This window comes from Lygodium microphyllum, chromosome 9, assembly GCF_053477565.2.
Source record: "Lygodium microphyllum isolate KBCC chromosome 9, Lygodium_microphyllum_v1.1.10, whole genome shotgun sequence".
Classification (NCBI taxonomy): domain Eukaryota; kingdom Viridiplantae; phylum Streptophyta; class Polypodiopsida; order Schizaeales; family Lygodiaceae; genus Lygodium; species Lygodium microphyllum.
This window is the reverse complement of record NC_141143.1, coordinates 103778137-103791170: the sequence shown is the minus strand read 5'-3', so window position 1 is coordinate 103791170 and position 13034 is coordinate 103778137.

Here is a 13034-nt window from a genome sequence, read left to right as displayed (position 1 = left end):
ACTATAGCTATATGCTGTAAATCTTAGATGCACACACACTTGAGAGAGCACCTTTCATTGTGCATGCACTGTTCTTTACATGCATGAGAGTTCAGATATCACAGAATTAGAGTCCCACTCTGTGTATATCCTTGATTCTAGCTAGTTGGAAGTAAGTAAAAATAAGTCACCAAGTTGATTAAATGCTTTATCACATTTAGTGTGTCCTGTAAAGGCAACTAATAGTGGACTGGAATCATCCATGACCCATTCTATCCTTTCTAAATCCTTGACATCAATCCCAATTGATGAGTAGCCTAAATATTTGAAGGTTTGATATCTATTTATGACACTACCTACGAAGCCTTTCCATGACCCATTTTCTCTTTTGGACTCCTCAACACTATCCCAATTGGGTGGTCTATTTATTTATTTATTTATGACATCAATTAATTTGGGATTCCTTCCCTCCAATGCAAATTTCTCAAATCGTCTTTTGAGACACTCATGATGATGAATTTGTGAGGTTGATTGAAAACCCAACTACTCGGTTCCAAAATCATAGAAGTTCAATTATCTTTTCTACATTGTCCCACATAGCATTCAACATCAACAACAAATTTTCCACAAAACCTTGTCTGACCAACTAATCCCCCCTCTACTTGATGCCCTCCATGTGAGTGTGTTACAAAAGAGTGTTAACATAAGTACTTTAAATGAATGTGCTAATGTTTAAACATTTCAAGGTTGATTTATTTTAAAAGAATAAAACTTCATTAAGACATAATTATTCCACCACTATTTTCAACACCATCAAAATCTTTAGAATTGAGAGAAAGTAGATTCTCGACAAGAAAATGTTTATTAATCAAAGTTTGCAACAATTTTGAATATTTCTAAACCTAATAAAAGTCAATCGAGATAATGTTAATTCGGTGCCCACATCTATACAAGAGAAGAGGGTAAAAAACATACTTCCGATGCATATTACAAGTGTCTAAAACCTTAGCTAGTTGTTATCCATGTCCAACCTTATAACATGTTTTCTTATGGACGTCAATAATGCATGAACTACCAAAGCACAAATTGGAAGATTGCTATAAATAAAGTAAAGTGGATGACTCAAGGAGAGGTTGGAGCAACACCATAGGAGAGCAATAAGCCCTTGAGATTTCCATGGACACATACATGCACACATGTGCGTGTATGCGTGCGTGTGTGTGTGTGTGGAATCTCGTTCTTTAACCACATGTTCTATACCTCCATTACAACCACATCATTCGTGGTTTGTACAAGGTATTTTGATGATAGCCTTAGGAGTGAGGCTAAAAGTAGTGGGTAGAGGATTTTGGACCATAGATGGTGACCCTTCATTTAGGATATTAACTAGAGTTTAGCATAAGAATGGAGGCTAAGTAGAATTACATTGCATGGAAAATGGAGATGCAATTTCTTTTGTGTTTATAGTACCATTTCTAGATATAGTGTACGCCAAATATAAGAACATGTTACAAGCATGGTTAGATGGAGAACAACATTCATAGGTTATAGGGTGAGGAGATTAAGAAGACATTTGGGCATATATATGCTTGCTAGAAAGATGCATATGCCTATCACACAAGGAGATGAATATCGTTCTTGATTTTGGTGTTTGGAAGGCAACCGAATACAAGAAAAGGCTTAGTGACATCATTGTTGTGGAGATACTACTTGAGCTATACCAGTTGTTATAGACAAATATAAAAAGATGACTTATAATAGGAAGGAGGACATTTGTTGGAGATATAAAAGAGGTTGCAAGGATGGTCATGAGAGAATCCGAAAAGCTAGGGTTGGGGCTATTTGCTCGCTTATCAAAGATATGGCATGGGGGAGACTATGATATTTACTAGCTATGGAAGAGGACGAAGGTGGTCATGACTGCAAGGTTGGAAGAACGGTAGAGGAGGTGACGGTGAGTGGGAAAGGAGGCCAAAATGAGGAAAAGAGGTAGTGGAGAGAGCGAGTTATGGTTCATCACCATATAATTGCATCAGCATTAGCATTAGGAAAATGCCATGCTTGTCACAAGAAGGTGACGGCACCCCAAATTTCAACAAAAAGGAAGATTATTCTTCGGGGGTTTTCTCCAAATGGGGAGCTAACACCAAGTGAGGGGGGAACTCAATAATAGCCAAGGGACATGTATGATTATGTGCAAGTGAGAGGGGAACTCAATAATAACCAAAACTAGCTCCAAGGTTTTGAGTAAGGAAAGTGGTTAGTCTTGAAGTCAAAACTAGTTGGGTAGTTAGTTTTGCAAGTGGAGCATTGAGAGCTAGGGGGAGCACCAATCAGTGAAGGAGATAAGGTACTAGGGGTCAAGGGGATTAGATGCAAAAGACAAATTCAATTACAAGCATCAATAGCATTCGGAATGATTTGTTAAGGATACAAAGAAGGAAGATCCTAGCCAGCTTGGGAGTTTCTTATTATTATACTTATAAGTAAGAAACATAGGATTAAAAAGTTGAGGCTATCTTGGGGGTTATTCTTGTAGGAGCAAACGTATTTTTTGGAGAGGAGAAGCTAGTAATAAAAATATCTTTAAGAAGGTTTAGACAAACCTTGAGGAAACAATGATGTTCTTACTCCACTATTCATGTGGTAGCTCCAATGCAAGCTATTATTCTAGGCCAATTCTTAATAATTCACTCATTCATATGATAGCACTAGAGCCTTTCACAAGTCGTTAATATGATAGAAATAGAACCTTTCATGATAATTTTTTCATGGATATACTTCTCTTTCCAATGATATTTTTTTAAACATAGCTCATTTTTAGTTGGAATTTTGGGCATTTTGATACCACGAATGAGCTTAGAATAATAATTTCAATTGCTTTAACTAGAAACGATGCCCTTTTCGAGATTGAGAGTGGAAGACCATTTAGACCTTGTAATTTGCTTTTCACTTATGGCATAGTAAGAAACTACCCTATGAGAGGGCTATATTTGGAAGGGAAACTATGGGGCTCATAAATCCTTTGTTATTAATTTTCTCATCAATGTACTCTAAAGGCACATAAAAGGGATATAATTTAGAGAAAAAAAATTTATCAATCAACACTATGAGCATTTTAATACCATATACAAGCTTAAAATGACATTTTTGATACCATCGGGTTGAAAAGACATTATCTTCCTTTCATAAGCTAAAAACATTAATGTTTATAGTTAAATTACTTGAAGTAGCGCACATGGTATCCAGAAACTCAAAGACCTCATTCAAAAGTTATATTCTTAAATAATAACCTTTTTATTAGTTTGCAAGCATATCTAAAGCCATTTAATTTGAGAAAAAGATCTAAAACATACTAGAAACTATTATTTGCTTGTAGTCTTTGTTGGGATTTCCATACATTAGCACCTTCTCATCTATGCAAAATGTGGTCTCACTATGTTCATGATTTCATTTTCTAAACATGTATGGTTTGTATGTATCGAATCTCCATCCAAAAATTTTGGACCATAAGTGTGGTTGCATGTGGCTAGTTTGAGTGAACAGATGGTGGATTCCTAAAGCAACTATATATAGGAATGATTTTTTAACGTGATGTATATACCTTTGTTGTTGTATTTATCCATTCCACTTCAACCAAAATAATAAGAATTTAGGAGAAACTAAACCAAAGATTATGTTACATCAATAAGTAGGTTCAGTGTTGATACTCAATTGCCAATAGTTGGAACCATTTCTTGTTAAGTTTTACACTAACATAGCATCAATAGACATTTCTTCCTAGATATCACACAAGCAAAGCATCAATAGACCACTAATTGTTTTTTAAATGCGATAGTGGTATTGTATTTACAACATCTTTACGTAGATGCAACTAGGTTCTTGAGTAAACCTACATCCACTTTAAAAGTGATAGATTTCCTACCTAGCTAACCAAGAACAACTACTATATCTACAAACATCTTATCCTTTACAAAGTCCAAAAACACTGACATTATTGATTCTTCCAAAAATAACAATACTCCTATATATAGCCACACTAGTCTAATGATTATGGTTCTTACCACTGCCCATAATTTGTAACTAGCATCATTCAAGCATTATTTTTGTCTCCAAGAAGCAAGGGTCCAAGTAGGGGGACTTGTCTCCAACTAATAGTACTGTGAAGGCTAGCCTTGTCCATAAGGTTCATTGCATATTTCTAACATTTTTGGTCTCTCTTCAATCCCAAATCCCTTTTATAAAAAAGACAAAGAGGGGCAAATTTCAAGAACTTAACTTTATGTTTGGTGGGGATCTTCCTTGCAAGCACTCTCAGTAGCATAATATTTCTCTTGAATGATGGGGTTGTTGACCATACTCTTTTGAATATTCTACTTCATATCCTAAGTGCTCCTTTAGGCTCATATTTCCTCCATCCTTATGTGTTTTTGTCTATCCATAGGCTGATGCCAGCATTGAAATCCTGGAGTTTTTAGTGTATTTGCAACCTTCCCATTTGCATTCTATACATACTTGAGGGGGATCCTTCCAATCAAATATTTGGCTTTTGATTGGTCATCTTTTACCCTACAAAATATTTCTATGAACCAATCATGTTCCTCTTCATTTAGACTGTGCCTTAGGTCAATCACATTAGTGTGATTCCACTCCATCAACTAGTATCCCCTCTTTGCTTTGACTGATTTCTCTTTGATAGGAGAGTAAGCATTGTGGTCACTAATTAAAATGAAATACCTTCGCTCAAAGATAGATCAAACCTATATTTAGGTGAACCTTTAGGATCACCTACCCAATGAAGGGAATAGAAGTACTAAACATTGCATCAACAACTTTCCAGTTAGAGTTAGTGAAGTGATGAATAGATGCATTGAAGAGAGTCATGGGGGTCAATATTGACTTAAGCACAATTAGCCTTCAGGATAATCCAAAACACATCTTGCTTTTCTAATGAAGTTTAAATGTAAATTTGGCCAATTGTCACTCAAACCTTTGCTTCATTGAGACATCCATCCTAGATGTGCCCCTAAATAGCAAAATATCCTCCCTTACAACAATCTAATCATCATCATCCAAAAGGTCAAGCATTATTACCTCAATTGTCTCCTTGCTTATTATCGAGGCACAGAGACCTACAAAATCCTCATAAATAACTAGCTCAATGCGAGATTTATTATCAGCAAGAACAATATTCAATCTATCATCCACAAACATCTGGGAGGAAAATCTTCGGCCACTTGGTAGAGTCAAGCCCTTTATGGTTCTTTGTTGAACCTTGTAGTCAATACGGCATAAAAGAGGTTGTATCACCATGGAAAAAAGTAAGGGGCAAGAGGACATCCCTACCTAATAGACCTTCTCAACTCAAAGAATGAAGAATAATGCCCCATTACCATAGATCACAACTTATGCATTATTAAACATAACTTGGACTATCTTGCAAAAGGTAGTACCAAAACTACTCCAAGCTAGATTTCAAATGACAAAGTCCTAGCTAGCTAACTCTATCACATGCTTCGTCAATATCCATGCCGATTAGCATATATTTATCCCCTTGTTCATGGGCATTATCAATTCCAAAAATCAATTTTAAGAGAGTGCACAAATTCATAATGAGCTAGGTGTGTGTAGAAATTTAGGCATTACGAATTTAGCAATGCTCTAGATTAAACCTTCTATGCAACATTCATCATTATCAAAGGCTTATAGTGATTCAGAGTTGTCCTAATTTCTCCTACATGGATCAACTTTATGATCCCAATAGACCATCAATTGTTAATTTTCACACTAGCATAACATTGATACCATTGTTAACTTGGCCTTATCACAATAAATCATGTCGCCTAGTGATTGATAGTCTGACACATTTGATGTGTCCAGGACCATCTAATGGATCCTTGAAAGCTAACCACCATCATACCTTGGTCAACTTGCCCATGTTATGATCATTAGGTTAGTCAGGTAGCCATCAACCAATTGTCAAAATAGATCCCCTATTGTTAACTTTCTCGTCATAGACACGCATTGCTAGCAAAAGGGATCCTACTAAGAGAAAATAGTGCTTTCAATGTGTATTTTGAGCATCTTGATATTGTAGATGAACGTAGAGCATCGATCATTTTGAGATATGACCCCCTTTTTCCGCCCAAGAGTGGACTTTGAACATTGTAACCGATTTGTAAAATATAGTGCATCAAAAGTAAAACAAATTTCCTTCTAACGTGGTGTATTTGCAAAGCAAATTACATGTCTCACAAGGTCACATCTTTCCTAATAAGCTTGAAAGGATTCATATCCATAATCAAAATTATCAAAACCACATTCTAAGGCCACATCTTCCCTATTAAGCTTGAAAGAAGTCATATTTTTAGTCAAGATAATCAAAAACACATTTTTGAGCTATCAAAATGCTCAAATTCCGCATTGCAAAATTCATGCTTTCTAACTAGTATCTTGTTTATCAACTATGCAATATTCCTCAAATGCACTTTCATTGTTTAGCACTTGATGCATGAAACTTCTTGGCTTTATATGATATGTCCATTCCACTCAAGCCAAGAAGTATTTACAAAAAAATTATAGCCAAATGCAAAGTTAGACTAGTATGGAAGTTAAGCATAACTACTACTGAACTATTTGCTTTTCCCTCATATTCAATTGAATCATTTAGACCATTTCTTACTAAGTTTCTAATTAACATATCATGAATGAGACCACCACTATACTACCAATAAACCCTTGAATGTTGTTCTTCTCAACAATATATAATCCCTTTGTGTTAAGCCTCTCATCAATAAAGCATCACTAAATCTTTTATCCTTCTCATCAATATATAATCCCTTCATGTTAAGCCTCTCATGAATAAAGCATCACTAAATATTTGATCCTTTGGGTACACACCTAGCCTAGATGCCTCCAAAGCTCAATTGTTATTATATTACCAAGCTTGAAATGTAATGCTAGCTACCCAAAAAAAAAAACAGTTAAACACATTTACAATAACAAACCTAACATTCATCGAGACATGTGACCATAGAAAGTATACCATTTTGGAGTTGATTAATGATAACATAAGCAATGAAGTCTCTTGACTTGTTTGTATTTAAGTATCATTCTATAATTAAATTCTCACAAGTAGCTTTAGATGTGCAACCTTTCAACATGATAGAAATTCCCTTACATTTCTAGTGCCATGTCAATCTCTTATCAATTTTCTTTATAGATTGCATAGGTTCAAACATCTACAAAATGTTGAGAGACTCTCCAACCCCTCCCCAATAAACCTCAATGCATCAATAATTGTTTGAAACTTAGGAGAATCAATCAATCATTGGATTGAGCATACATCATCGTGTCATACACACAACTAGGTTAACACATTCAGTTAAGGAGTATGAAGTTCCACATGCAAATCTTGTGTGTATGTTATGTACTAGTGTTACCGATGGTGTTTAAACATGTGACGTGTTTTAAAGTCAAGTACATTTGTAGATAAGATTTAGTGTTGTTTAAATACATGGAGAATCTTAAAAAGAGAATATGTATACTTATATGGTTCGAGTCAATGATCGTGAGTTTGAATATTTGCCTTTTTTTTGCTATGTTGAATGAGTTTTGTTCTCTTCAAAAAATAACACTGTTTACATCTTGTTGGGTGTCCATATAGGTTGTTATATCGTATCACTCACGGTTGTGTTTTTCTTACGAATGGTGGCTTGCTCAAATTTTCTAGACTTGTCTATGCTATCAACTATTACTTCTATGTTAACCTCGAAGTTATCCTCAAATGGCTCGAATCTTTCCATGTCTTTCTTCATTTTCTTGATTAAATTTTTTCGGTGTTGTTGGATTCTTTTCTCGATGTTGGTCGTCTGTCCTACGTACTCCTTGCCATTTTTCTTACATCTTATGCTATAGATGAAGTACTTGCTTTTGTGTCTCTACGTTGGCGCTTTTGGACCAACTCATGGGTTTTAGTTCTATACGGTGCCAAATGATATGGAAGTACTTAAGCTAGTGGTGGCAAGACTTGCAGGGGTTGAGGCTACAAGTTTGGCACTAGTAGAAGATTGATTTCTTCTTGGTTTACTTCTGTCTGCATTTCTGCTAGAAAATTTAATATTGTTAGCTCTTTTTTCTTATTTTTGAGAAGAAGTTTTGTTTAAGAACTTGCCTATTATGTCAATTATGTCACTGAACGGATCGAAATTGGAACTGTGTTTCTGGGTATAGACCTCTCTACTCAATAGGTATGTGACATTCTCAATCGTTATTGCAAATTTGTCACGCCTATGATTGTAGTGGTTCTTTTTCATGTAATCTTCTAGTATGTCCTTGCCTTCTTTTTTTGTGACTTCTACCAACTGGTTGAGTGAAATGTTAAATCCATAGTGTAGCAGCTCAACTGGGTATATTCAAATGCTCTTTGTCCTTCTGTCCATAAGTGCTTCGATCATGCTTGTTCATAGTGGATTGTCAACTGAGTCTTCATACTCAAGTTTGAGTTTGTCGAGTATGTATTTGAGGAGGCTTGCATGTTAAGTGCATATGAGTTAGCATTATTATTTCAAGTAAAAATAAAGGTTGGGAAGTTTATAGGAGTTTATGTACTAGTTGCGATCTTGTATTTGATGCAAGTCGTTGTTTGTTGTCGAGAATTTGAGTGGATGTGGCTATCAATTTTTGGAGATCGTTATATGTTGCAAAGCCGTTGACGTATGCTAATGGCTTTTGCCCAACGATGTTTGTCATTCTCATCTGGTTTGTTCTTATGTACTTGTGATTGTGTGTATTTGCACGATAGTTCTCGATCTGGTGTTGGGTGTTCTTATGGTTTTGAATGTATAGCTTGAACATCTACATGCATATGTCAATGTGGTTAGGTAAAGTAATATATTTGTATTTTTATACATACTAGGTATCGTTTGGATTGTGCACACCTAATCCGGAGTCATCTTTGCCTTGATGAGTGATGTGTATCTATAAAGAAGAAAATGAGAAAAGCACATTAGTATGTTAATAGATCTATTAGTGAGATAAGAAAATTTAGAAAAACACATTAGTATATTAACAATCAATGTTTGAAAGAAGGTTTGGAAGATTCCTTTATTACATGCTACAAGAAGCATATGAGATTATTGTGTGATGGAATGTGTTGTGTTTAATCTTTCTTTGTTTTTTGTTAAGCTATATTGTTTCTCTACTTGAGTCATGGTGTCAGGAAAGATGTCAGAGCAAAGGCAGATGGATCCGGAAGGCTGATGATACACAAATTTCTTCTTTTGGTTACACAGCGGGAGAGCATTATGTAGACTAGTCCGGGTGCAAACACGTTTCTTATGCGTAGGAATGCTTTTTGTTGACTGTGGCTCCTTATGATTTATAACCGATGATCGCATATGCGAGTGTCAATGAGAACGTGGATTTATGGTACCACTTGGTATTTAGTACATTGCGTTGGTGCTTGCTGTAGCATAGGGTGAGCTGTTGGTTCGTTGACTGGATTGTGACCTAGAATCCTGATATCATTTTGTCCTTTGATGTGTCGATACGATTGATCTTACACATTGCACCATTTGCTGCACCTATGGTGAGTTCAATGTTCTCAATTATCATTGTTGTCGCTCCAATTGCTATCTCCTCTATCTCGTGGAAGTTATTGTCATGTAGCCATGTCTACAATGTTGGCTCATTATTTGCATTCATTTGTACTTTGAAGGTATGGATCGATTCAATTGTGTAGTATTTGTATAGAGCTTGCTTGTTATAGTTGTGAACATCTTCATTGTGTGTCCATGGAGGGGAGTCATGGAGCTCTACCCCGAGACCTACAGACCGCTTATTGATCAAGCGTTTCAAGCCGAGCGGCCATGGCTACCTCTCACATAGCTGACGCGCAATGCCTACCTTACAGGTGTAGTGAGCTTACCTTGATGCTCGATCGAGTTCCCTCCTCTCTCTTGCACTCCGGTAGCTCCACGATCCTTGCGGCAAGCTCAAGCAACCTCAAGCCCTCTCCGTCAAGATCCATCCTCCATAGCCGCGCGAGAAAAGAGAAGAGAAGAGAAGAAGAGAAGATGAAGAGAAAAGATGGGGAGCTTCTTCTCCACGATCCCTCACTCTCACACACTCACTCCCTCACTCCCTCAATCCCTCACTCAAGCATAAGCAAGAAGGCAAGAAACAAGAGAAGAAGAAGAAGAAGCTTTGGCCACACACAAGAATGAGCTTCTCATTCACTTTTAAACTTTATATACATGCCCTACTTTTTGGGCAGTCATCCCCACCTTTTACATGGCCGGCCATTAGCCTAGGCCCTCTTTTCCTATTTTCCACTGTTCTAGCTTATCCCACTCCCAACTAGTGCATACAATTTGTACAGGAGTGAGCCTGGCACTCTTTAACAAGGATTCGAGAGCGCTTTTACAATTAATGGTGCACTTTTACTCTTTTCTTTTCTCGAGGCGACATTGAGGTGGAGAGGTTGTCATTCAAATTTTTTAGAGTCTAACTTCCATCCGGGGGGGGCGCCTTTTCCTTCCTTTGTCCTGTGCCCTTTTGGTTATCTCCTTCTTCCATTTTCCCGCTCCTTTGGTCCATTTTCCCACTCCTCTGTGATGCGGGCTCGCAAGAGATCTTTGGGGATCCATCGTGGCATGGTAGTGTGCCTATGTCAATAGCGTCTGAGCTGCCTCTTAGGCTGTGACTGATGGTTTTTGCATTTAGAAGCACATTTCTGCGATTTACAAGGAGGTGGCCCTTATCATTTTGGCACCCATATGAGCGTGGACTCCTTGGCCTTGTGAATGGCCTTTGTGCACTTGGTTCTAGCAGTTTGAGCATGGGGTGAGATATCACAGGCCTTCTCCCTAGGCTTGGTCATAGGCGTGGTCGTAGGGGTCTCTATTGGTGGCTTTGCAATTGTAGAAGGCTCAAGATAACCCTTGTTGAAAGTAGTCACTATGCACACATTGCCTATAGCAAGATGGGTGCAATCTAGGTTATAGTCCACATTGCAGTTCGTCTGCTTTTTAAAAGTGCGACCTAGTAGTGACTTATTACCTGCCCCTTTAGTGTTTGGCAACACATAAAAGAAGACTGGTATACTTTCAAACTCGATAGAGACAGCCACTTTGCATTTTCCTAAGAGTGAGTAAGTGTTGCTCCCAAATGGGCTGAGTTTAGTGTTTGTAGGCTGTAATTTAGGTTGACCAATGTGTGTCCAATGGTCATGCGTCCAGATATTATAGTCGGCACCTTCCTCAATCAAGGCATCAAAAGGATACGTCCATTCTGCAATGACCGTGATTCGTAGGTAGGCAGGTGCCACTACTTCATCTTGATCTGTCAGTTCGGTAATAGTGGCCACACAGACGTTGACAGGGGCTTCAAGCATAGGTGGCTCGTGCAACGGATGGGAAGGAGGATACTACTTTTTCATACAACTGCCATTGAAGAAGCCTATTCCTTCACCTTCGAGCATCTCCAATTCAACATTGCATATTCTACTAATTGTACGTACTCGAAAAGGTCCTAGTCCTCGAAATTTCATTTTCTGTTTGTGACCCTTCACAGAGTATAGTAGAACGAGGTCCCCTTGATCAAAGTTGCATTGTTTAACATGCTTGTCAAACCACATCTTTCTTCCTGCCTTCTCACAAATCAGAGTGTGGGTGGCTAAGAGTCGAGTATCGGTGAGACGCTCTAACTCCACTAAGCGGTTGGTCCAAGCACTCTTCCCTTCCAATGCTCTTGGGCTGCTATCCTTAAGCTAGGGACAAAGAACTCTAAGGGTAGAATGGCCTCCATTCCATAAGTCAAGCCTTAAGGGCGTCTGTCCTACAGCCATTTTATAAGCTGTGTGATAGGCCCACAAGGCCGCAATTAATTTGTTATCCCAGTCACTTCGTGATGTGGATACTATTTTAGTAAGCACGTTGACTAGGATTTTATTCGTGGATTCCGCTTAGCCATTTGCTTGAGGGTAGTAGGGTGAGGACCTTCTATGAATGATTAGGAAGGTTGAGAGCAGATGGGATATCACTTCATTAATGAAGTGCGTGCCCTGATCACTTACTTGTTCAATTGGACAACCAAAATGTAAAAGGACCTGCTCCCACAAGAACTTCACAGTGGTTCTAGCATCGTTCTTCCTAGTGGCTCTTGCCTCTGCCCACTTCGTTAGGTAATGCCATAATGATGTAGCGTGCCTGGGAGTACTGTGCCACAGGACTGATAGGTCCAATGAAGTCAATGCCCCATTTTTCAAAGGACTGTCGTGCTATTATGGGGGTCAACTCCATCTTATCCTTACGCACAGGCACCTTAGTCCTCTCGCACTCATCGCAGTGTTTTACAAATTTAGCAGCATCACAGAATAGGGTGGGCCACCATAGTTTAGATTGTACACCTTACGGGCTGTTGTATCCCCACTAAAGTGTCCTCTAGCTATTCCACCATGTGCTTCTCTCAATACATCGTGCATCTAGTGTTCACACATATCTACTCAACAAATTGTCTTGTCCTAGCCTATAGAGTTGGTCGGCGACTAGTTGGTATGTCTCGATCTTCAAGATAAGTCTCCTTAGCCTAGCTTTCTCAATAGGTCTCTTAGGCATACCGTTATCTAGCACTTGAACTACATCATTGGCCCAATATGGTGTCAGATCGGCCCTAAACAAGTCTCTTTCGCTAGACATGCCAAAGAGATGAGCGTCCGGTAGGTCATCAGGTATACCTTGTCCAGCAGCTTCTCCTATGGGTATGCGGGACATGTGATCAACCATGTAGTGTTGCTTTCCCTTACGTACAACCACAGAAATATCAAATTCCAACAAGAGAAGTAACCATCTAGCTATGTGACCTATAGCGCACGGCTTGTTCACGAGATAAAGCAAGGCTTGATGGTCAACCAAAAAGACGAAGGGGGTGGCCAACAGATAATGCCTAAATTTCTTTACAGCAAACACAAATGGCTAACCCTTCCCTTTCTGTAGTGGAATAGTTCATCTCCGTTTCAATGAGCTACCTCCTGGCAAAACTCACGGGGTAATCTA